The sequence below is a fragment of the Callithrix jacchus genome, chromosome 14 (assembly GCF_049354715.1).
Source record: "Callithrix jacchus isolate 240 chromosome 14, calJac240_pri, whole genome shotgun sequence".
NCBI lineage: Eukaryota > Metazoa > Chordata > Mammalia > Primates > Cebidae > Callithrix > Callithrix jacchus.
Genome location: NC_133515.1, coordinates 107,458,970 through 107,483,259, shown reverse-complemented (window position 1 = coordinate 107,483,259; position 24,290 = coordinate 107,458,970). Strand labels below are relative to the sequence as shown.

The window sequence follows — 24,290 nt, the reverse complement described above, 5'->3', positions numbered from 1 at the left end:
TTACACCATTTTCCTACTGCCCTGCAATTTTCTGGCACCTGGATCTACAATCCAGGGATACGTATTATGTCTGGTGCAATAGTCCCTGACCTTAATAACTGAATTTGTGTTTTAGAAAGCTCAATTCTAGCAGAGAAAAGGTTCCAAACTTTCTCTCCTGATTCTTTGAAATATCAGGGCAGAGCTCAACCTATTCGGATTTAAAATCCAAAGTGCTCTAAGCGTACTCTTTAAGAGGAAATTCGTTTAGGACAGGGAGGGACCACAGGAACAGGCAGGGGAGGCAAGAGTAATGGGATGAAGAGAGAAATCTGTAATATCAGGTGTGGGATAAAATAGAAAATACATAAATTAGCAAAGGAAGAAGGGAAGATAGCTCAAAAATCAAGACATTCCCCCAAGAATCTCTCAGTTATTCCTAGGAAAATTAGCATTGGTGATGTATATTTTGCTATAAAGATCCCGCATACCTGCTGTACAGTGATTTCAAAGGGAATGCACTTAATCACGGAGAGATTCCTTTTCACATCCTGAAAAATGGCCAAGTGTCAGTGACATGATTGGATATGAGAAAAAGAGACTGTGTGAATCAATTTCCTCATTCAGAACATTCACAAACTGCAGCCTCTGTGCTCCAGCACATTACAAATTTCCTATTTTCAAAGAACGTGTATCACTCTTTCCCCATCTTTGTATTTATTGTGCTGAATTCTAATTGTTTATTTATTTACCAATCTGTTGTTCTCAGAGTACATGATGTATCATTGAGAGAGCTTCATCTTATTTACCTCCATGTCCCTTGTGTCAATAGGTCTGAAAAATAGCCAAATGTTGGCTGACAGGATGCATGCTCCAATTTCCTTGGGCAAATTCAATGATTTAAACATGGATATGCATTTAAAGCAGAGAAAAGCATCCAAGGGAGAAACCAAAACATGACCTGAAACATTCAAACATATGACAGGTAAAGAATAGCTCGCCTGCATCGGTATCAGCATTGAGCACTCTTCCTGGAGAATTCTGTGGATATGATTTCTTCTCGATGCATTTCACTTGGCTCACTGTGGATACCAAGAGAGATGGTCTCCCTGACAGGAAGCAAGGACTCTGTCCTCGGTGCTCCTGGGATAGAATGCCTTTGGTGGAAAGCAGAGGAACTTTCATTAGCATTATACATGACACAGAACTTGTTATTTAGAAAAATAACTATAGAATGGTTTGATATTAGGGGCTGAAAGGTCCTGGAGAATTGGCAGTACAACTTATTTTACAGTTGTGGAAGTGAAACTCACCTGAGAGAAGCAAGTCACCTGTAGGAGGTGGCTGGGTCACCACATGATTACTTTTATGCTGCCCAACCTAGGGTCCCTGTCCTCTTTGGAATATCAAAACCTGGCAAATGCCTTATGAGGACTATTTTCATATTTTTCAAAACATCTAATGAAAATCAGATTTTTCTTATCCATTGAATTGTCAAAATAGTAAAAATTAAGTTTTTTTTGTTGGTGAGGAGATATTTCTTTACTTTTGGCTGAAATGATGGTGACAATTCAGTCAAATTTGTTATTTGTTGATAGATCGTTAGGAAGACATGAGCCAATGACACCCAAAGCCAATGACAAATGCAGTGCATTGTTTATTACCCCTACTTCGCTTTGGTTTTTAGATGATCTTTAAAATATTGTTGAAGAGCCTGAAAATGTGTTTTTAGTGTGGGTGGAGGGGGCGGGGGGAGAGAGAGAACTATACCTGCTCAACAAATATCCCATCTTCTTCCTTGACACATCCTGAGCTCTTGAGTGTTATGCAGGGTGAAGTGACTATAGCTTTCCTATAAAATGTAAGCAAAACTAAACATGCATTCTTTCTGGTCTGAGGTGGTAGAAAACCCTTGTGCAATTTGCTAATTTTTCTCTACTACAGGGACAAATGCATGTACCAGACAGAAGAGGCTTGTCTTCATCTCACTCAGCACCCCCTGCCAACCCTTTTAGAACAAAGAACATGAGGAAAAAATAAATTCATCTGCTGTTTATTATAGAGAATTGAGGTCATTTGTTCCTTTAGCATACACTAAATTAACCTGACTAGGTCAAGATCTAACATTTCTCCGGTACCTACCTAGCCTGTCGGGTGCTATTGAATCGTAATTTCACTTAATTCTTACAAAGGTCTATGATGGAACTGAGATCTCCATGATATTGACTTTGCAGTTGGGGAAGAACTGAGGCTCACTGGCCCTCCATCCATTTCTAATGTTCCACATTTAATAACTAGCTGCACAATTGGACTGGAATCCAATCCCTGCTGGCCCCACTACCCATGCACTTTGCACTGTACCATGTCACTAGATGAACCGTTAAAATCTTGTGAGACAGTGGCAGAGTCCTCCTGAGTTCAAATCCAGTGCTCCATGATTTTTGCGCTCAGAACCAATGATATCTTTTCATTAATGCAGATTCAAAAGGAACCTGCTATGGTCATCGCAACCACTGCCATCACAGTACATTCAATATTATTTTTTCTTTCTAAAAATAATAAACAACAGAGTGGCTTTCTTAATCTCAGCCTTAAATTGCATGTCAAATATAGACATCACAGTGCTAACTAACTCTTACAAAGGAAGTCTAAAGTTGTTTACCATGGCATTTCCAGTGACATGCATCACATCAGATGCAAAGAGTCCGATTTACATGTCTCACTGATTATCTGAAGGAATTTTTCTCCGCCTCCTCCATCTCCTGCTCAGTTGTGTATCTATTTCCTTTCCTTCAACTAGGTCATGCATTGCCAGAAAGGTTAAATGTAAAAGTCAGCAGTATCTGGCAGAGACGCATGTGGAGATGGAGCTGGTCTGTGCTGCTCTCAGACTGATTAAATAAAGGATGCCGAGGGAGTAGAATGAGGCTGGATGCATACTTTACTAAATGAAAGTAATGCATTAGAATGCAGCTTTAGGGTCTCATTTAAAAATATAATTCAGGCACCAGCAGAAGCCTTTAAAATATCGGCAGATGTCTTTATGCCACATTTCATGTAGAGGACAACGTGGATTAAAAGACAAATGCAATCCTCAGAATGGTTCAGCTTCCCTTATACTCCTGGTGCTTTAATGTCTTTTAAATATATTTTATTTAAAGAGCATTTTTACATCTATTTTTTCATATGCTATCGCAAAATTACTCGAAATCCGCTAGAGATAATTTCAAACTATTAATTTCTATATACATTTTTTCACTTCCATGTCCCTTCATCCAGCGTGGATTTAGAACTTACTATTTGCAGACTGTAAAAATGAAGACTGTTACCTTCAGGGGAAAAAATGGAAATATCACAGGGAAGCTGATTGGAACTGACTTTCCTTTTTGAATCTCACAGGCTTTGTCAAGGGGGTCACTCCAGGGAATCATTTCTCATAAAAACCCTTGCGTTTTCCTCTTCAGTTTGTGAGGAGGTGATGAAGGACAAAAGAGCTATTGTTCTCTCACTTCTACAATAATTTCCCCCAGTGGTGTTTTATTGGGTTCTGCATTTCGGAATCTGTCTTCCCTTTTCCTGATCCTCCTATTTTTTAAGTCAGTAATGAGGAGTTCAAGTGCTGATACAAGCATTGTGCTGTCTGTGTGGAGATGAACTTGGAAGATTTATCAATTAGGGAGGCTTTTGTGATACTCAAGTGGGGAAGTAGTTTCCAAAGCTACCTATTTTCTAAGACTGAGATAAAAGGATTGCCAGCCTCTTTACCGGAGAATGTGACTCCAGCTGACCAAAGTGAAAAAGTCAGAAATGAGAATGCTGCTGACCTGAGAGTTTAGGGGAATCACAACACCCCTTGGACCCATTACTTTCGACTTGTGATGAGATGTTCTTTTTGAGTGGTTTACAGCAAGGGGCATCTCAAGGGATTCTGCCCCTGGACAAACCTGACCAGGCATGGCGTTCATTAGAAATCTAAAACTGCCATTCATGTATTTAGGAGCCAGATAAAACTGAAAATTTATTTAAAAATATATATTTCCTCTTAAGCTCTAGTGTCTTTATGTGTAAGAACTATCCTTAAAAGTGAATCAGCAAGCTTCAAGAAAACCACTGAATCTAACTCTTAACAAAATTTTGGTTCTGTATATAAAAAATACTTTTAAAATGGTGTGTTATTTAATTTAAAAGACAAAATTAAGTTAAAAATTAGAGCCAGCCTCACCATACAACTAGTTGTAAACTTAGAATGACCTGAAATATGGTCAGCCCTCTATTTTTCTCATTTCGAAGGGGCTCAGAAAAGTGCTAGGATAACTGGAAGCCAAGAAGTGGCATCATCCTTCGTATCTCCTGGTCTCCCAATTCCTTCATTCTACTATGTTCAGACTTAATTATTGCTTGAGTTTTGTTTTTGTTTTTAATACAATCCAGGTAATTTTTTTTGAAGTTTACTTTAGTCACAATAAGAGTGGTTGTTTACTTATTTTGAGCACATTTGGATCTCATGCCCTTGATTTGGAAGTTACCTATCCAGTTTGTTTTTTTTTAGACGGAGTTTCGCTCTTGTTACCCAGGCTGGAGTGCAATGGCACGATCTCAGCTCATCATAACCTCCGCCTCCTGGGTTCAGGCAATTCTCCTGCCTCAGCCTCCTGAGTAGCTGGGATTACAGGCACGCGCCTCCATGTCTAGATAATTTTTTGTATTTTTAGTAGAGACGGGGTTTCACCATGTTGACCAGGATGGTCTCGATATCTTGACCTCGTGATCCGCCCACCTTGGCCTCCCAAAGTGCTGGGATTACAGGCGTTAGCCACCGTACCTATCCAATTTTTTATGCACATAAAATGTACACGTTCATAAAGCAGAAAGTATTTATTTATTTTGTATAGATTTTGCCATCTGCAGGGGAGCATGTAATAAATATTTAATTTTCGTCAAATGGGCACATAAGAAATGCTTTGATGATAAATTGGACTTGCTTTCTGAGATTTATTTAAAAATATATGTCTGGGAATAAAGCTACTATGGAAGCAAACAGACTTTTAATATTTCTTCTGGAAGCCTTAATTTGGAGACCACAACATTTCATAAAGTTCTCCTTGAATTTTTAGTGTTCAATGCTTCTACTCTGACTTTCGTGACATGTTAAGTCAGGTAATGAGGCAATCTGCGTCTCAGACATTTCTTATTCATTTTTATGTAAATTAGGGTTCCGCTACTTTGTTTATTGGCTCCTACTACAAAAGAAAAGAGAGAATATGCCTTTTCAAAAAAGATAAATTTCAATAGATCTGTCTGTCAAAGATGCAAAATAAATCTTCGTTTTCAAACTTCTGCTGCTGAGAGGGAGAAAATACCTCTTTTTTTAAATGTGTTTTCATATTTGCATGGGAAAAATAAAACGTCAAGAATTAAAGCAAGAAACGCAAGTATGTAAAATGTGAAAAATACAGAACAGAGCAGGGGTCTTCTTGCAGGAACCCTAAGCAAGCCTGACAGGATGTCATGAGAAAAGAAGAAGGGTGAATTCATTCTTACAAATAGTTTAGAAGCCAACAAAAATGTGTTCGTTGCGTAGACTTTCCAACGTTTCTGTAAGATTAGGACCCCCAAAATTTCTTTTACTTCTATTTTCTTATAATGTTCTACATTAGAGTCGAAAATCAGTAAAACAACTGTTATGGGTTGAATTGCATCCCCTTCAAATGCATATGCTCAAGTCCTAAGCATCATAGCCTCTGATTGCTACCAGAACAGGATCATCGCAGATGTAATTAGTTAAGACGAGGTCATACTGGAGAAGGGTGGGCCCCTAGACCAATAAGATTGGTGTCCTTAGGTAAAAAGAAAAGAAAAAGTTGCACAAGACACATTGCACACATATACACACACAGAGGGAGGAGGACATGTGAAAATTAAGGCTGAGATCAGGTTGGTGCTTCTATAAGCCATGGAACACTAAGGATTGCCAGGAAAGCACCAGAAACTAGGAAGAAGCTTGAGACAGATTCTTCCTCACAGTTTTCAGAAGGAACCAACCCTGCCTACACCTTGATTTTGGACTTCCAGTCTCCAGAACTGTGAGACAATAAATGTGGGTTGTTTTAAGCTGCCCTGTTTGCGGTACATTTACAGCAGCCTTGAAAACGAACATTACCCCTAAAATTTTTCACCATGTTGAATTGTTTTTCCTCTATGGCATAATTTTTTTAAAAACTAATGAAAACAGGACTGGAAGAAGTTGTGGGAAGGTTGAGGTGTCCGGGTTAGCTGTATCTCTCAGGGTAAGGGAAAACAGAAAAACAGATGATGGATGTTGTGTGAGGATTTTCAGTATTTCAAAGCATTGCACAAATGATAACCACAACACAGCTTCAACAGGGCTCCCTTTTTCCAGCTTTAGTGCAAGGCAGTTGAAGAACGGGAAGCAAAATGGCTCCAAATCACAGAAAGAGACGTAGGGATTAAAGTAGGCTACAGCTTCTTTGCAATGTTTCTAGGTTTTCTTCCTCCACTTATGCCTGGAGGGTGCAGGCCTCCTTCACTCACAAGTTGAGGCTGCTTCCAGCGTCCTCTCTGTTTCATCTGCAAAGCAAACAGCATTTTGCATCACAGCCCTCGTTGCTTCAGTTGGGGAATCTCCTCAGTTTTTATGGAGTCCTGCCTCTTCTACATCTAACCATTCTCACCTATTGCACACACTTTCAATTTCTTTCCCCTTTCATGGGACAGCTTTTCTTAGCTTGCATTTCACAGCACTGTCCTTGACATGTGAAGAAACATTTTTGGAGTTTAGAACCACTCTTTTTCTTTCTTTTTGGAACAAAGCCTACCTTTCAATGAATCTTGTTTTAGGTTATCTCTTCCCCTCTCCTGAATTCGGGAATGCCATTTATTCCACAAGTGGCGGATCTCAGGGCAAGAAATACCCATATGAATTTTAAAAATGCACCAGAGAAGGCTTAAACAGCATTATACTCATTACGTCGTGTTTTGTTTTGCAGAGGAAAGTGAAAGGAGTGTATAAAGTATCGCCCTGGCAACCCTGAGCCTGGAAACGCTGCAAAGCTCAGGAGAATTATAAACATGTGTGATCATTCTTGGGGATTATTTGTCTGAATTAGGTATTCTCTTATCAAAGCGATGAGCCTAATGTGTGTGCCATCTCCCCACAGAGCTTGGGTCTCCCTGGAGGAGGGCACAGAGTTACACAACCCATGAAGGGACCCTTGAAGCAATTGGGAGCTCCACCTGAGCCCAGGTATGGCAGGCTGATCTGTGACCTGCCTCAGAGCTCAGAATAAAGGGGCCAAAAGCTGGCCAGCATTAGCATAGATACTGAGCCCTGTCTCTGGAGTCACACAGGCCTACTTCCCTCATCCCTCCTTCCTGAGGGAACCATGATAGAAGACAGCCCAAATGAGGAAACTCTCAGGACTGAATTTGCATCTTAGACTCGAACTCTGGGCAAAAGGACTCATGGGGTTCCAGAAAGTATAAGAGATGATGATGTAGGTTCTCAGTGGTTGGCACCTGTGTCTAGGATAATCTAATAGAAGTATTTGAGAGAATTGTTTAAAGGCTTTTGGTTACTGCTTATTTTTTGTTAAATTTTTAAAGTCGTGTAGAAGCCTGGAAAATCACTAAAAATAGGTTACAATAAAATAAAATTCTACTTGTTTTTGGGTCTTGAACGTTCCACATCAAGTATAGAAATAGATGTATAGAAAGCCCTTTTTCTATTATTTCTGGCATATAATTCCAGAATTAAAAAATTAATATCAACTTGTTACCCTCTCACAAATAAACAGAAAGGTAGACGATAGACTGCAGTTCCAGGAAATGATTCTTCTATAGAAGGGCTTGGTTTATCATTGCTGTTGTTGTTGCTGTTGTTTTCAGATTGATTTCAAATGCTGAAAGCCCACAAAATTACTATAGGTAAGAAAAAGAAAACACACTGGCTCTTTTTCCTTTGGCTTAGAAATATTGAAGTTGCCTTTTTTTTTTTTTTTTTTTTTTTTAACGGAGTTTCGCTCTTGTTACCGAGGCTGGAATGCAATGGTGCGATCTCGGCTCACCACAGCCTCCGCCTCCTGGGTTCAGGCAATTCTCCCTCCTCAGCCTCCTGAGTAGCTGGGATTACAGGCATGTGCCACCATGCCCAGCTCATTTTTTTTTTTTTTTGTATTTTTAGTAGAGACGGGGTTTCACCATGTTGACCAGGGTGGTCTTGATCTCTTGACCTCGTGATCCACCCACCTCGGCCTCCCAAAGTGCTGGGATTACAGGCTTGAGCCACCTCCCCCGGCCTGAAGTTGCTTTTTAAAAAATTTTTATTCCATATTGATACATGTTCTGACTTGATTTTGTCTGCCTTATTTTCACAAAAACAGCTTACAATTAAAGAACAAGTAGGATTAAAACTCATAGAGGCCAATTAAGAGAAAGTGAAAGAAAAAGAAGAAAAGAGCAAGGAGAGAAAAAGATGATACAGAAATAGAGCATTGAGCGTCCTACCAACCATGACATGTTATGTCATTCTATGAATGCTATGAATTACTAGCATAAGTGACACGGCATTCACTGTTTAATACTAGAATTCATTCAATTTCATGGGAGAGCAAAATCATTTCTAGCCTCAAAGTTGTGAGATAAATACATCATGTAAAACATTTATGTACGTGAAATTTGGACTGTGAAAGACCAAGTCTTCACTAATCATTCTTTGCAAATGCAGAGACATTTTATGGGCTTGTTTTTTTTTACACTGGCTCATAGGGTAAGCCAGTAGACAGTTTAAGTTCATAGTAATTCTTTAAGAAAATCCTGGTCCTGGGGCTGATAGCTGTAGAGACAGTGAGAGATATTTGTCCCAGGTATGTAGTTTTTTTGTAATTTGACTTAATTTATGGAAGGAAGAAAAAAACCCTAAGTCTGAGTACAGTCGCTCATGCCTGTAATCCCAATATTTTGGGAGACCAAGGCAGCCGGATCGCTTGAGGTCAGAAGTTCGAGACCAGCCTGACCAACATGGGGAAACCCTGTCTCCACTAAAAGTACAAAAATTAACCAAGTATGGTAGTGTGCACTTGCAATCCCAATTACTCGGGAGGCTGAGGCAGGAGAATCACTTGAACCCAGGAGGCACAGGTTACAGTGAGCTGAAATCGTGTAATTGCACTCTAGCCTGGTCAACAGAGCAAGACTCCATCTCAAAAACAAAACAAAAGAACAACAACAACAAAAAAAAAAAAAAAAAAAAAAACTAGAAAATCCTGCAAAGTAAATAGTTAACAGAATTCTTAGCTCATTCCTTTCAGATCCCAGTTGTCTCAGATGGCTTCGTGGCAAGACCTCCTGCCAGACCACTCCAGTGACTGTCATCTGGGAGGACCAGAAGGGCAGGCATTTTGTGTTGGGGACTGAAGGAAGATCAATATGCTCTACCAAGGTCAGAAATGATGAGTTTGTGTCGTTTGTAGGGACATGGATGAATCTGGAGAACATCATCCTCAGCAAACTCACACAAGAACAGAAATTGAAACACCGTATATTCTCACTCATAGGCGGGTGATGAAAAATGAGAACACATGGACACAGGGAGGGGAGTACTAAACACTGGGGTCTATTGGGGGGCAAAGGGGAGGGCCAGTGGGAGGGGGAGGTGGGGAGGGATAGCCTGGGGAGAAATGCTAAACGTGGGTGAAGGGGAAAAGGAAAGCAAAGCACACTGCCATGTGTGTACCTACGCAACTGTCTTGCATGCTCTGCTCATGTACCCCAAAACCTAAAATCCAATAAAAAATAAAATAAAAATAAAAAAAAACAACAAAGAAAAGCATTTCTTCTTTTTGTGAAAAATGAAAGATTCTGACAGAAAATCTTACTTGATGGTATATTTCCTTAGATTTGTGGTGAGAAGGAGGAGGGAGTCTCCAGACTGAGCCAGCATCCCCCGCCCCACGTCAGAACATCTGCACTAAAGGAGAGTGCGAGAATGAACACACAGCCAACCCCAGAAGTTAAAGAACTGGAACGAAATACACCAAAAGAAAGTATGTAAGAATTAATAAAGACTGAAACAGAGGTTATTGCACTAGAAAACAAAGCAAACCAAAAAGCCAATGCAACAGTGAGTCAAAGTAGATATTATTTTTTAATGAAAAATCTAATCAAAACAAAGAAAATATAAGCCTGGCAAAATTATTTATCAAAAACAAGGAGCAAATAAAAGAATAATTGTTTAAAAAATATTTCACTAAAAATCAAGAAAAAAGACAGATATATCAGTTATTTAAAATAGTTTTATGGGGACTATGTGATATAATTTAAAAAAATAAAATAAGCGGTATACCTAAAATAGAGACATTATCCTTACTTGCAGATATTGCTATATATTCAGAAAATAAAAGAGCTTCAATTAAAATCGTTAGAAGTGATAATTTTCATATGTAGCAGGATAGAGGAAGTTTGTAGCAACAACTGTTCATCATCATAGAATGAAATGAAACAATAACTATTGAAGTTCATGCACATACTGACAAAACTACAAAGTCCATAATATTGAAGGCAAAAATAAATATGTACTTCCCATGTGCAATAAACTATATTTTATGAAAAAATATTAAGAACACAAGAATCATAAGCCCAGTTCCTAGTTAAAATGTCAATCCTCCAAAATAAATAACTAAATATGGTAATATTTCTGTCATACACATAACAGGGGCATATTTGGGAGGTGGACAAATTGAACATAAAGTTTATATAAAAGAATAAATGTGTGAGGATTGCCAAGAACAATGTGAAATCTTTGCATAATTGAGGTGGTTTTGTCTTATCAGATATTAAAACATTCCAAGAAGTTACTGTTATAACAAAATATGGCTATCCTAGAAGAACAAAACATAAGAATGATAAATATATCCAAGAATGCATAAAATTTAATCCGTAGTGCATTTGGTATTGCAAATATGTAAGAAAAAAACTGGGTTTCTCCCAAATTATGTTGAGAGAATCGAGCAAACATTTGGAGAAAAAATAAGTTTGATCACTACTTTACAGCATACATAAATTACAAAAAGTAAAATGTTCAGAAAATGCAATGTTATTCAAAGTAATATGAGATTATTTCAAAGCATTTGTGGAGGAAATCTTCTTAAGTACAATAAGAAAACTTAAGGCTACTGAACAAATAATGACCAATTTAATATTTAAACATTCAAACTTCTATAAATCAAACATGACAGAAACTTAGTCGAAGAATAATCTACAGAGATAATATGTGTAACATAGGTAGCAAAGTTTTAGTATCTCTAAATATGTACGTTTCAAAAATTTGTTTTAAAGACACAAAAATAATTAGAAAAATATTGAGAAGATATGAAAATTGATTAAAAAATAAATCAAAGGGTTGATAAGTGAGAAGAAAAAGTTATATGACAGATTCAAGCCATTATTTGCCCATAAATTGATAAATGGATAAAATGATTGCCAACATCTAATGGGGGTGTAAGAAATTCACATTTTCATACATAGTAGATAGGAGTTTGAATATCCTCATATCCTCAGTTCTCTCTTTCTCCAGCTTAGAGTAGTAATATCCCTTCAGATGCTATAAACTTTCACTATAATGCACCTGCAGAAGGCCTAATCCAAACCCCTGTGAAATTCAAATCTCTGCCTTCTTTGTGGCTGCCCTTGAGCCGCTGGATTTTACTGATGACACACACGTACACACACACACAGACACACTCAGGCACATATACACTCATGCACACATGTAACCACAGGCACGCAATTTGATGAATTCTGTTCTTGTTCTTTCTTCTTTGCCATCCTATTAATTATAATGACACACTGACTTCAGCACCCTTCTGAGACTTTCCTTTTACCTGTGAAATTTAAAAACACGATCCAACTATATGTTGCTTACAAGAAAAACCACCTTAACCATAAAGATACATATAGACTAAAAGTCAAGGGATGGGAGAAAATATTCCGTGTATACAGAAACCAAAAGTGAGCAGGAGTAGCTATTTATATATCAGATAAAACAGACTTTATATCATAAACAGTAAAAAAAGAGAGGACAAAGAAAATTATTATATAATAATAAAAAGATCAATTTAGCAAGAGTATATAACAATACTAAATATACATGAACTCAAATGGAAACACTTTAACTCACAGAACAAATTTTAGTAGACCTAAATAAAGAGACAGACAGCAATACAATATTATTGGGATATTTTAACACCCCACTCACAGCATTAGACAGATCAGCAAAACAGAGAAATAATACAGAAATATTGGATTTACATTGGACTTTAGAACAAATGGACTTAACAAACATATACAGAACATTCTACACAATAATTACAGAATATACATTCTTTTCATCAGCACATGGAACATTCTCAAAGACAGATCAGGTGTTACAGCAAAAAACAATTCTTAAAAAATTTGAAAAAATAAAAATCATATCACATATCTTCTCAGAACTCAGTGGAGCAAAGCTAGAAATCAATACCAAGAGTAACTTTGGAAACTATACAAATATATGGAAATTCAACATCATGGGCCTGATGGGTAAATGAAGAAATTAAAACAGAAATGACAAAAAACAGTGAAATGACTAAAAATGAAAGCACAACATGCCAAAACCTGTGGGATAAATTGAAAGCACTGCTAAGAGGGAAGTATACAGCATTAAGTGCCTACATCAAAAAAAGTAGAAAGATCACAAATTAGCAACCTAACATCACACCTCAGGGAACTAGAGAAACAAGAACAAACCAAAACCGAAGTTACAGAAGAAAAGAAATAGCAAACATCAGAGCAGAACTAAATGAATAAAGACAAAAAAATCCCCAAGGAATTACAACAAAAAATCAATTATTCAAAAAGAGAAACAAAACTGATTAACCACTAGCTACACTAATTTAAAAAATAAGAAAGAAAATGCAAATAAACACAATCAGAAATGAAGAAGGAGACATTGCAAATCATAACACCAAAATAGAAAAAACTCATCAGTGGCCGGGTGCAGTGGCTCATGCCTGTAATCCTAGCACTTTGGGAGGCCAAGACGGGCAAATTGCTTGAGCTCAGGAGTTCAAGACCAGCCTGCACAATATGGAAAAACCCCATCTCTACCAAAAATGCAAAAAATAATAAAGAAAAATAGCTGGGCATGGGGATGTGTGCCTGTAGCCCCAGCTATTTGGGAGGATGAGGTGGGAGGATTGCTTCAGTGCAGGAGGTGGAGCTTCCAGTGAGCCAAGATCATGCCACTGCACTCCAGCCTGGGTGACAGAGTGAGATCTTGTCTCAAAAAAAAAAAAAAAAAGAATGAAAACAATTTGAGATTACTAAAACAACTATGCAGTAAAAACTAGAAAATTTAGAGGTAATGGATAAATTCCTGGAAACATACAACTTCCTGATATTGAACCAAGAAGAAATATAACTCCTGAGAAGATCAGTAATGAGTAATGAGATTGAATCAATAACAGAAAATTTCCTCCCTCCCCCTTAAAAAAAAAAAGCCCAGGATAAGGTAGATTTACAGTCAAGTTCTACCAAACACACAAAGAAGAATGAATACCAATTCTCCTAAAACTATTTTTAAAAATTGAAGAAGAGGGAATTCACCCAACTCATTCCATGAGGTCAGTATCACCCTGACACTAAAACCAGACAAGGACACAATGCAAAAAAGAAAACTATAAAACAGTATCTCTGATAAACAAAGAAGCAAAAATCCTCAATAAAATGCTAGCAAATCAAATCCAACAGGCCACCATCAATACATAATGATCAGGTGGGATTCATCCCACAGATGCAAGAATGTTTCAACATATGCAAATCAATAAAGTGATATATTACATAAACAGAATTAATGATAAAAACTATATGATTATCTCAGTAGACACAGAAAAAGCTTTTGATCAAATTCAGCGTTTCTTCATAATAAAAATCCTCCACAAACTGGCATGAAGCATTCCCTCAAAGAACTGGAAGAAAGCAAGAATGCCCACTTTCACTATTCTTATTCAAAATAGTCCTGGAAGTCCCTGCCAGAACAATCAGTCAAGAGAATAAAATAAGAGGCAATAAAATTGGAAAAAATGAAATTAAGTTATCCCTGTTCACTTATGATAATCTCAAAGACTTCACCAAAAATACTCTTAGTTTTAAAAAAATGAATTCAGTAAAGTCTCAGATACAAAAGTCAATGTACAGAGATCAGTAGCATTTCTATACACTGATAATGGTCTAGGGGAGGCCTAAATCAAGAAGGCAATCCTTCATTTACAATAACTACAAAAATAAAACACCTAGGAATATATTTAATCAAAGATACCAAATATCTTTATAAGGAGAACTATAAAATTGTAATGAAAGTAATAATAGATGAAACAAACAAATGGGAATACATCCCATGCTCATGGATTAGAAGAATAATATTGTTAAAATGTCCATACTGTCCAAAGCAATTTACAGATTGAATGCAATCCCTATTAAATTACCAATGTCACTTCCCACAGAATTTTTTTAAAAACCATAAAATTCATATGGAACCAATAAAAGCCTAAATAGATAAAACAATTCTAAGCAAAATATGAAACAAAACAAAACAAAAACGCTGGAGACATCAGATTACTTGACTTCAAATTATACTACAAAGCAAAGTAACTGAAACAGCATGGTAGTGGTATAAAAATAGACACGTAGTTCAATGGGACACCCTAACTCATTCCACAAGACCAGCACTACCCTGATACTAAAATCAGACAAAGTCATAACAGAGAAAGAAAGCTTCAGCACAATATCCCTGATGAATACAGATGTGAAAATACTCAACAAAAATTAGGAAACCAAGAATAGAGAACCCAGAAATAAAGTTCTGGGAATAAAGGCATGAGGCACCATGCTCAGTCACACTTCAGCATTTTCTTGAATAAACAAAACCTGAAATTACCATGTGACTAGCAATTGTATTTTTGAACACTTATCCTAGAGAGATGAAAATGTGTATTTATATGAAATCTTGTACATTAATGTCCCTAACAGCTTTATTCACAAATCCCACAACTGGAAACAGCTGAAACATCCTTCAATGAATGAAAGGTTAAGCAAACTGTGGTATACTGCTCAGCAATAAAGAATGAATCATTGGTACATATGACAACCTGACCCAATCTCTACAAAATTTTGCTGAGTGAAAAAAACTCCCAGAGATTACATCATTTATCATTCAATATAGACAATATTCTCAAAATAAAATAATTATAGAAATAAGAAACAGATTAGTAGAGGCCAAGCTTTAGGAATGGGGGGATATGAATATGATTATAAAAGGGCAACATGTGGAATTTTGGGGGGAAGGAGCCATTCTGTACCTAGACTTTGGTGATAAATTCATGTACTACACATGGGATGAAATTAATTTATAGAGCTAAATAAACATACACTAATGAATATAAGTAAAACAGAAAATCTGAATAAGATTACTGAATTGAATCAATGTCACTTCCCAGTTTTGATCATTTACTGTAGGTGCAGGATGTTATAATTTAGGGAAACTTGGCAAAGGGTTCATAGATCTCTTTGTATTACTTCTCACAACTGCTTGAAAATCCACAATTACATCAAAATAAATGTTTAATTTAAAATTCTACTAGATAATATTAAATATTTAAGTAGGAAAAGAACAGTGATATTTCGTCTAAACACTGACCAAAAGAAAGCTAGCATAGCTATATTAATGCTAAGAAAAGACATTACATAGCAATAAAATAGTCAATTTTCCAAGAGACTGTAATAACACTAAATGTGTATATATAACAAGATAGCTTCAAAATCATTTAGCAACATTACAGGAAAAATATGTATATATGAACACTAGGTTTATAACAGACCTGTAAAACACTTTTGAACAATCTAATCTAATTGACATGTATAAAATACTCTATCCAAAACAGCCCTATATACATTATTTTCAAATAAATATGAGCACTAAACAAGATAGAAGTTAGTCCAGGTCATAAAATAAACCTAAAAGCTTTTTAAAAATTAAAATTTTATAAAAATAAACTTTTAGAACACAACAAAATTGAGCTACAAATCCATAGCAGAAAAATACAGAATCCACAAAATGAAATTAAATAATAAAATTTGAAATCATCCATGTGTCAAAAAAATCACATAAGGGGAGAGAGATCCAAGATGGCTGATTACTAGCAGCTCAGGATTGTAGCTCCCAGTGAAAGCACAGAGAATGAGAGGACACCACACTTTCAGACGAATTTTTGTTGTTCACGGACCAGGAGATTCCCAGCGGAGGAGCCCCACGGGTCACCAGCATGACTCTTGTGGCTGGCGCAGTGCTTACTCTGCACGGCAGTTCTTGGTGCAGAGTAAAAGGAACTGGGTCCCCTTTTAGTTGATGTTTGGAACTCTGGGAAGGCAGAGTCCTCTATTCAGTTGATTGAAAAAGGGACTCAAGAAGGAAGCCAGACTGGAGATTCCAGACTGGAGATTCCTGGGCAGAAAAGCACCACAAATCTTAATGCCACTGTTTTAGCTGGCATAGTGGGTTGCTCAGATTCCAGCACTGGGAATCAGCAAGTTGGACGTCCACTCAGAGACCTAATTTGAAAGTCAGTAATTACAAAGATGACGGGTGGATAAATTTACAATGATGGGAAGAAACCAGCGTAAAAAGGCTGAGAACACCCAAAATCAAAATGCCTCTCCCTCTATAGGGGATCACAGTTCCTCATCAACAAGGGAACAAGGCCTGATGGAGAACAAGTGCATTCCATTAACAGAATTAGGATTCAGAAGGTGGATTATAAGGAACTTCTGGGAGTTAAAAGAACATGTTCTCCCAGCTACTCCGGAGGCTGAGGCAGGAGAATGGCCTGAACCCAGGAGGTGGAGGTTGCAGTTAGCAGAGATTGTGCCATTGCACTCCAGCCTGGGTAATAAGAGCGAAACTCCATCTCAAAAAAACAAACAAAAAAAAGAATATGTTCTAGCCCAATGTATAGAAACTAAGAACCTTGAAAAAAGGTTTGATGAAATGCTAACAAGAATAGACAATTTAGAGAGGAATATAAGTGAATTAATGGAACTGAAGTATACAATACGAGAACTCCGTGAAGTACACACAGGTTTTAAGAGTAAAATTGATCAAGCAGAAATAAGAAGAAGACAAGATTAGAGAAGAAAGAGTAAAAAGGAATGAGCAAAGTCTCCAAGAAATATGGGACTATGTGAAAAGACCTAATCTTTTCACATAGTAAAGTTTGATAGGTGTACCTGAATGTCATGAAGAGAATGAATCCAAGCTGGAAAATATTCTTCAGGATATTATTCAGGAAAACGTTCCTAACCTAGTAAGGTGGGACAATACTCAACTCCAGGTAATACAGAGGACACCACAAAGATATTCCTCAAGTAGAGCAACCCCAAGACACATAATCATTAGATTCACCAGGGTTGAAATAGAGGAGAAAATTCTAAGGGCAGCTAGAGAGACAGGTCAGGTTACCCATAAAGGGAAGCCTATCAGACTCATAGCAGATCTCTCAGCAGAAACCCTACAAATTAGAAGAGAGTTGGGGTCAATATTCAATATCCTCAAAGAAAACTATTTTTAACCCAGAATCTCATATCCAGCCCAATTAAGCTTCACAAATGAAGGAAAACTAAAATTTTTCATGAACAAGCAAGCACTCAGAGATTTCACCACCAGGCCTGCTTCACAAGAGCTTCTGAAAGAAGCACTATACACAGAAAGGAACAACCAGTATCAGCCATCCCAAAAACTTACCAAAAGATAAAGAGTATCTCCATAATGAAGAATCTATATCAACTAATGGGAAAAAGAGCCAGCTAGCATTAAACGACAATATTAAACTCACAAATATCAATAATAATCATAAATTTAAATGGATAAAATGCCCCAATCAAAGACACAGACAGGCAAATTGAATAACAAGTCAAAACCCATCGGTATGCTGTATCCAGATCCATCTCATAAGCAAGGACACACAAAGGCTCAAAACAAAGGGTTGGTGGAAGACTTATTAATCAAACGGAGATTAAAAAAAAACAACAACAAAAAACAGGAGTTGTAACTTTCACCTCTGACAAAATAGACTTTAATAGTAACAAAGACTAAAAGAAACAAAGAAGGACATTACATAATGGTAAAAGGATCAATGCAACAACAGGAGTCAGTGATCATAAATATATATGCACCCAATATAGGAGCACCCAGATACATAAGACAAATTCTTAATGACTTACACAGAGACTTGGACTCCCGCACAATAATAGCAGGAGACTTTGACACCACATTGTTAATACTTGACGGATCAATGAGATAGAAAATTAACAGGGGCATTTATGATTTGAACTCAGACATGAAACAAGTAAACTCAGCAAATATTTATAGAATTCTTTACCCCAGTCTACAGAACATACATTTTTCTCAGGATCACATTACACCTATTTTGAAAGTTGCCACATAATTGGAAGTAAATCACTCTTTAGCATTTGCATAGCATTTCATAGACTTAAATGAAATATTGGTCTGCTGTTTGTTTGTTATTTTCTTCCCTTATTCCTTCCTGTCTCTGCTGTTAAGCACAATTATTGGCATAAAAGAGGTTTTTTAATATCTATTTTTAGATTGCATTCCAGCCTGGGCAATAGAACAAAACTCCTGTTCTCTCTCTACCTTTCTTTTTCTTTCTCTCAAAAGAAAAAAAATTCACTTAAGAAATAGAAGAATTTTGATTTTAGTGAAAATAGAATGTCAATGCTGAAACAAAAGCATTGTTTAAAGGGAAATTTATAGCATCATATACTTAAAATGGAAAAGAAAGATTTTGTATTAATAATCTAAACTTCTATTTTAAGAAACTAAAAATGTTACAGCTAATTAAACCCTAAAGCAGTAAAAGGAATAACATAATAGGAACAGCCATCAGTGAAATTTTATTTTTAAAAAATTAATTTAAAAATATCAATAAATCAAAATTTTGAGGTGTTTCAAAATTCTAAATAAAATCAATAAATTTTGAACTGAACTTTTAACGGAAAAAAAAGATACAACTTAAAACGATCTGGAATTTAAAAAGGGGACATGACCTACAGATCCCAATAGACATTAAAATAAGCAGATATAATGTCTTGCTATTTCAATTTGAATAAAATGGAAAAACATCCTTGCAAAAATAAAAGCTACCACACTTCACTCAAGAAAAAAATAGAAAATTGAATAGTCTACTATCTATCAAAGGAATTGCATATTACTTAAAACCTCCCCTGAAACCCAAAAGAAAAAATCCTCCAACACAGAAAAATCCAAGTGGAGATGCCTCCCCTAGCAATTTCTACCAAACACTTAAAGAAGAAATATGAATTATACACACATTTGTATATAAAGTAGAATAGAAAGGAACACTTTCCAACACAAGTTATTATACAACATGAACTTGACATCGAAGTAAGAAAAAGACATTAAGAAAAAACTAACTAGAGGTCAATAGTACTCAAGCCCACAGGCACAAAAATATTTTAACAAAATATTAGCAATTCAAATCCCGTATAGAAAAAATATGGGGCAGATTCACTTGAGTAATGCAAGGCTAGTACAATAGCAGAAAAAAACAATTAATATAATTATTCATATAAAAGACTAAATAAGGCAAAACACAGATTCATCTCAATAGATGTAGAAAAACATGTTGGCAAAACTCAATATCAATTCATGGTAAGAGCCTCAACAAAATAGGTATAAAAGGGCACATCTTTAACCTGAAAATGTCACCCATCAAAAGCTACAGCTAATACTACAATTAGTGGTGATGTATTGAATGATATTTCTTTCTGCTTTTAACTCTTCTATTCAATATCACAGCAGAGGTCTTGCATAGTGCACATATACAGTGCAAAATGTAGAGAAAAAGAAGCATACATCTTAGAGATAAAGTCAGAAAAAGCCTCTATTTGTGTATTACATGATTGCCTATGTAGCAAATGTCAGAAAATGCATAAAATATCTTCTAGTACTAATTAGTAACTTTGGCAATGTCAAATGATACAAGGGCAATATACAAAAGACATTTGTATTTCTAAATATTGACTCCTACTAAACTTTAACTACCAACTTACAGTAGTAAAGACACGATGGCAATGGAGAAAGGATAGACATGTAGATAAATGGGACAGAATAGAAAACCAGGGAAACAGAACATAGCCACATAGTTAATTGGGTTTTGAGAACTGTGCAAAGGCAATTCAATGGAATAAAAGCAGTCTTTTCAGCAAACGTTGCCAGAATAATTTCAGATCCATGTGAAATTGAGTGAATCTCAATAGATACCTTGCACCCTATAAAAATTAATTAACCTACATGTAAACTATAAAACTCTGAAATAAATCATAGGAGAAAAATATCTATGACTTTGAGTTGGGTATGAATATTGTAGATACAATGTCAAAATCAAGATCTATAAAAAGAAAGACTGATTATTTCAATGTGAACAAAATTAAGAATATCTGATCTTCACAGGACACTCCTAAGAGAATACAATAGCAAGCCCCTCACTGTGAGAAAATATTCACAAATATCATAACTGATGAAGTACTGGTACCTATATATCTATATCTCAAGTCTCAAAAATAGTAACATAAACAATCCAATTTATAAATGGACAAAAGCTTTGAATAGACACTTCATCAGCAAAGACAGATAGGTGGAAATCAGCAAATAAAACGATGCTCAATATCTTAGTCATCAGGGAACTGCAAATTAAACCACAATGTCACGGCACTATACACCTGTTAGAATACATAAGAAGTACAACTACAAAAAGTGAATAAACAAACAAAACCTAACAGTAAGGAGTTAGCAAGGATGAAAACCATCTGAAACTGCCACACAATGCTGGTGAGAATTTGAAATGGTGTACCCACTTTGGAAAAAGTTTACAATTTCTTCTAAAGTTGAATGTACACTTACCACACAACCCAACAATTTCACTCTTAGATTCAATGCAAGCGGTGAAAACCTATATTTACACAAAACCTGTATAGAATGTTTATATAGGCTTTATTCATATATGTAAAAAACTAGAAACAACCTTAATTCCCTCAAGTAGAAAGTGGATAACGAAGTTCAATACATCTATGCATTTGAAATACAACATGGTTTGGCTGTGTCCCCTCCCAAATCTCACCTTGAATTGTAATAATGCCTATGTGGCAAGGACAGAGCCAGCTGCTGATAATTGAATCACGGGGATGGCTTTCGTCAGACTGTTCTCTTGGCAGTGAATACGTCTCATGAGATCTTAAGGATTTTATAAATGGGAGTTCCTCTGCACAAGCGCTCTTACCTGCCACCATGTAAGATGTGACTTTGCTCTTCATTTGCCTCCCGCCATGATTGTGAGGTCTCCCTGGCCATGTGGAACTGTGAGTCAATTAAATCACTTTCCTTTATAAATCACTCCATCTCAAGTATGTCTTTCTTAGCAACATGAGAACAGACGAATACAGAGTACTGTTCAATAATGAAAAGAAGCAAACTATTAATACACAAAACATGGATGAATCTCAAATGCATATGCTAATTGTAAAGGGATGAATTTTACTGTATGTAAATTATATCATAATTTCAAAAATACGAAGCATGAGTGATTGAATAAGCTAAAATGATAAACTCTAAAACAAAAATGTTTCTTGTTAGAATTAGTTGACAGAACTAAAAAAAAGTGAGAGAGATAGAAAGAAAGGAGGAAGGGAGGGAGGCAGGGTGAGAGGGAGGAAGAAAGAAAATGAAAAGGAAGGAAGGAAGGAAAAAAGGAATGAATGAAGGAAGGAAAGAAGGAAGAAATCATTCCATTTGAAGGAGTGGTTTTCTCCAGACTGTTCTCTTGGTAGTGAACAAGTCTTACAAGATCTCAAGGATTTTATAAATGGGAGTTCCCCTGTACAGTGAAGGTGTTCTATTTATTATTTATTGGATTTTTAAAAAGAAATATTTATTTTCATGTTATAAGGTGATTAAAAACTCCTCTAAAAAGAGCAAAGTTCAATTTAAAATATCAATATACATATTTATTTAAAAAGCAAAAGAGAAAAAACCCTGTAAAATATAGGGCATCATATCATAAAACATCTATACACAAAAGCTTGTATACTAGTAAGACTGAACTACACACCAATGATCTTGTTCAAATACAAATGTTCCTCCATAGAAGAGTCTCTTGTTGGTTGATTTTTTTTTTTTAAGTTTAAAATACCTTAAAAATATTTTGAAGTTTTAAAAAAATGTCCTGATGAACCAGACATATTTCTGGAAGGAGGCAAGACCTTCCCTGCCTCCCTCCTTCCCTTCCACCCTCCCTCCCTCCTTCCCTTCCTTCCTTTCTTTTCTTCCTTCCTTTTCTTTCTTCCTCCCTCCCACCCTGCCTGCCTCCCTTCCTTCCTTTCTATCTCTCACTTTTTTTCTCAGGAAGGAAGGAAGGAGAAAAAGGAAGGAAGGAGGGAAGGAAGGAAGGAAGGAAGGAAGGAAGGAGAGAGAGAAAGGAAGAAGGAAGAAAAGAAAGAAAAAAGAAAGGAAAGAAAGAAAGAGAAAGAAAGAAAGAAAGAAAGAAAGAAAGAAAGAAAGAAAGAAAGAAAGAAAGAAAGAAAGAAAGAAAGAAAGAAAGAAAAGAAAAAGGAAAATTGCCTGGTCCAAAACTTGGCCAGACCTCTAAACTGTGTAAAGAACCATTCCTCTATGAAACCTCAGGAAGGTCATGTTTTGTTAAGCTGCTGCTTGGCCCGGGACCACCCTTCATGTGTTCTGACCTGATAACAGTAGAATATACTGGGCACCACGTGGTCGCTTACCTCTGTCTGTCCGATAGCCAGCTCTCCTGTGGGGTATGCCACAGCAACTAAATTTAGTCCAGGTCAGTCTGTTAATCTGGACAAAGGTACTACGGGGTGAGATTCGGGCCAATATTCCCCGACGTGTTACAGTCCATTTCAGAAGTATCTAGACAGACCAGATTAAGTGTCAGGCGAATATTAATGGCAAACATCTGCTCAGAGAGTACCTTTGTTGGCTGTGAAAAGCACAACCCAGGGAAATACTTCTTTCTCGCTCTCCCTTTCTCTCTCTCTCTCTCTCTCTCTCTCTCTCTCTCTCTCTCTCTCTCTCTCAATGTGTGTGTGTGCTTGTAGTTTTATTTGTTTCCATATTTAGTACAAATTTATTCAATTGCTCATAGTATTGGGCCCTGGGCCAAGATTTTATTTGAATTGAAATCTGCAGAGTCACACCAACAGTGACCACAAACACGAGAGGATCATCCTGAGTGGCTTATCTGACCTTTGAAGATCATTTTGTATGGGGATAATGGCAGCACCACAAGAACAAATGCTGAACTCATCAAGCAAAAGATCTGAAAGGCCATACTCATGTTTGGGTGCATCAACATCCCATCTCCATCTGCTTAACTCGTCCTTCAACGTGTAGCTCAGATATCACTTCCTCTCTGAACAGCGCTCAGATGGAGCCACCTTGGGTGGGTGAGCAGTCCCTCCACTGACGTCATCCAGTGCTTAGCTCAAACCTGGTTGAATCAGTCAATGGGAAAGATGGCCCATATTTATTCCCCAGCCATTTAGTATTTTATAGATTTGTATTCACATTGAACTTATCCATTTGAATGGTTTTACTTTCCCCAAATGAAATCTACTCTCAATAATTTCTTTTACTTTGTCATCATCTATGGAGAATTCTCAAAGATTAATTTCTTTTAAAGAAGTGGCAGCATCATTAGAATAGGACACCTCCCAGTGCTCGGTGCATTCCATATGTTTAGTCTTGGTTAATGTTGCTCTTTCATTCTGGAATTCCTTACCCCATTCTTTTTCCTATTACATTTTAATGAATAATTTAAGATGGGTCTTAAATCTCCAGTGTTTTGCTCAGCGTTTCTTACTTTCCTTTTCTTAGGGTCGGAACTTACATAGCTTACTCATTTTGCTCCTCTTGTCTTTATGAATAGCGTCATTATTTGACACATGATCACATCGTGTTAGACCTGTTCATTTATCTACCATTTACCTGTATTTCACAAGAACCATTTTTTTTCCACTCCTATGTATTCCCAATGTCTAGCAGATTGACAAGTACAGAGGATGCACACTATAAATATTTACTGAGTCAAGTACACTGAGAGTGAGTATACCAAAAGGGAGTCTCTCTCTCTCTCTCCCCCGCTTCA

The 24,290-nt window shown here is 36.6% G+C and overlaps 1 long non-coding RNA gene across 1 annotated transcript; it reads right to left on the bottom strand.

Annotated features, from left to right (window-relative positions):
- Positions 1-980: 980 nt before the first annotated feature.
- Positions 981-22,978, bottom strand: LOC118147148 (uncharacterized). Its single transcript, XR_004733299.2, has 3 exons — positions 22,906-22,978; positions 21,405-21,571; positions 981-1,136 (listed from the first exon to the last, which is right to left on the bottom strand). It is a non-coding gene; the product is annotated as an uncharacterized LOC118147148 (long non-coding RNA).
- Positions 22,979-24,290: the final 1,312 nt, after the last annotated feature.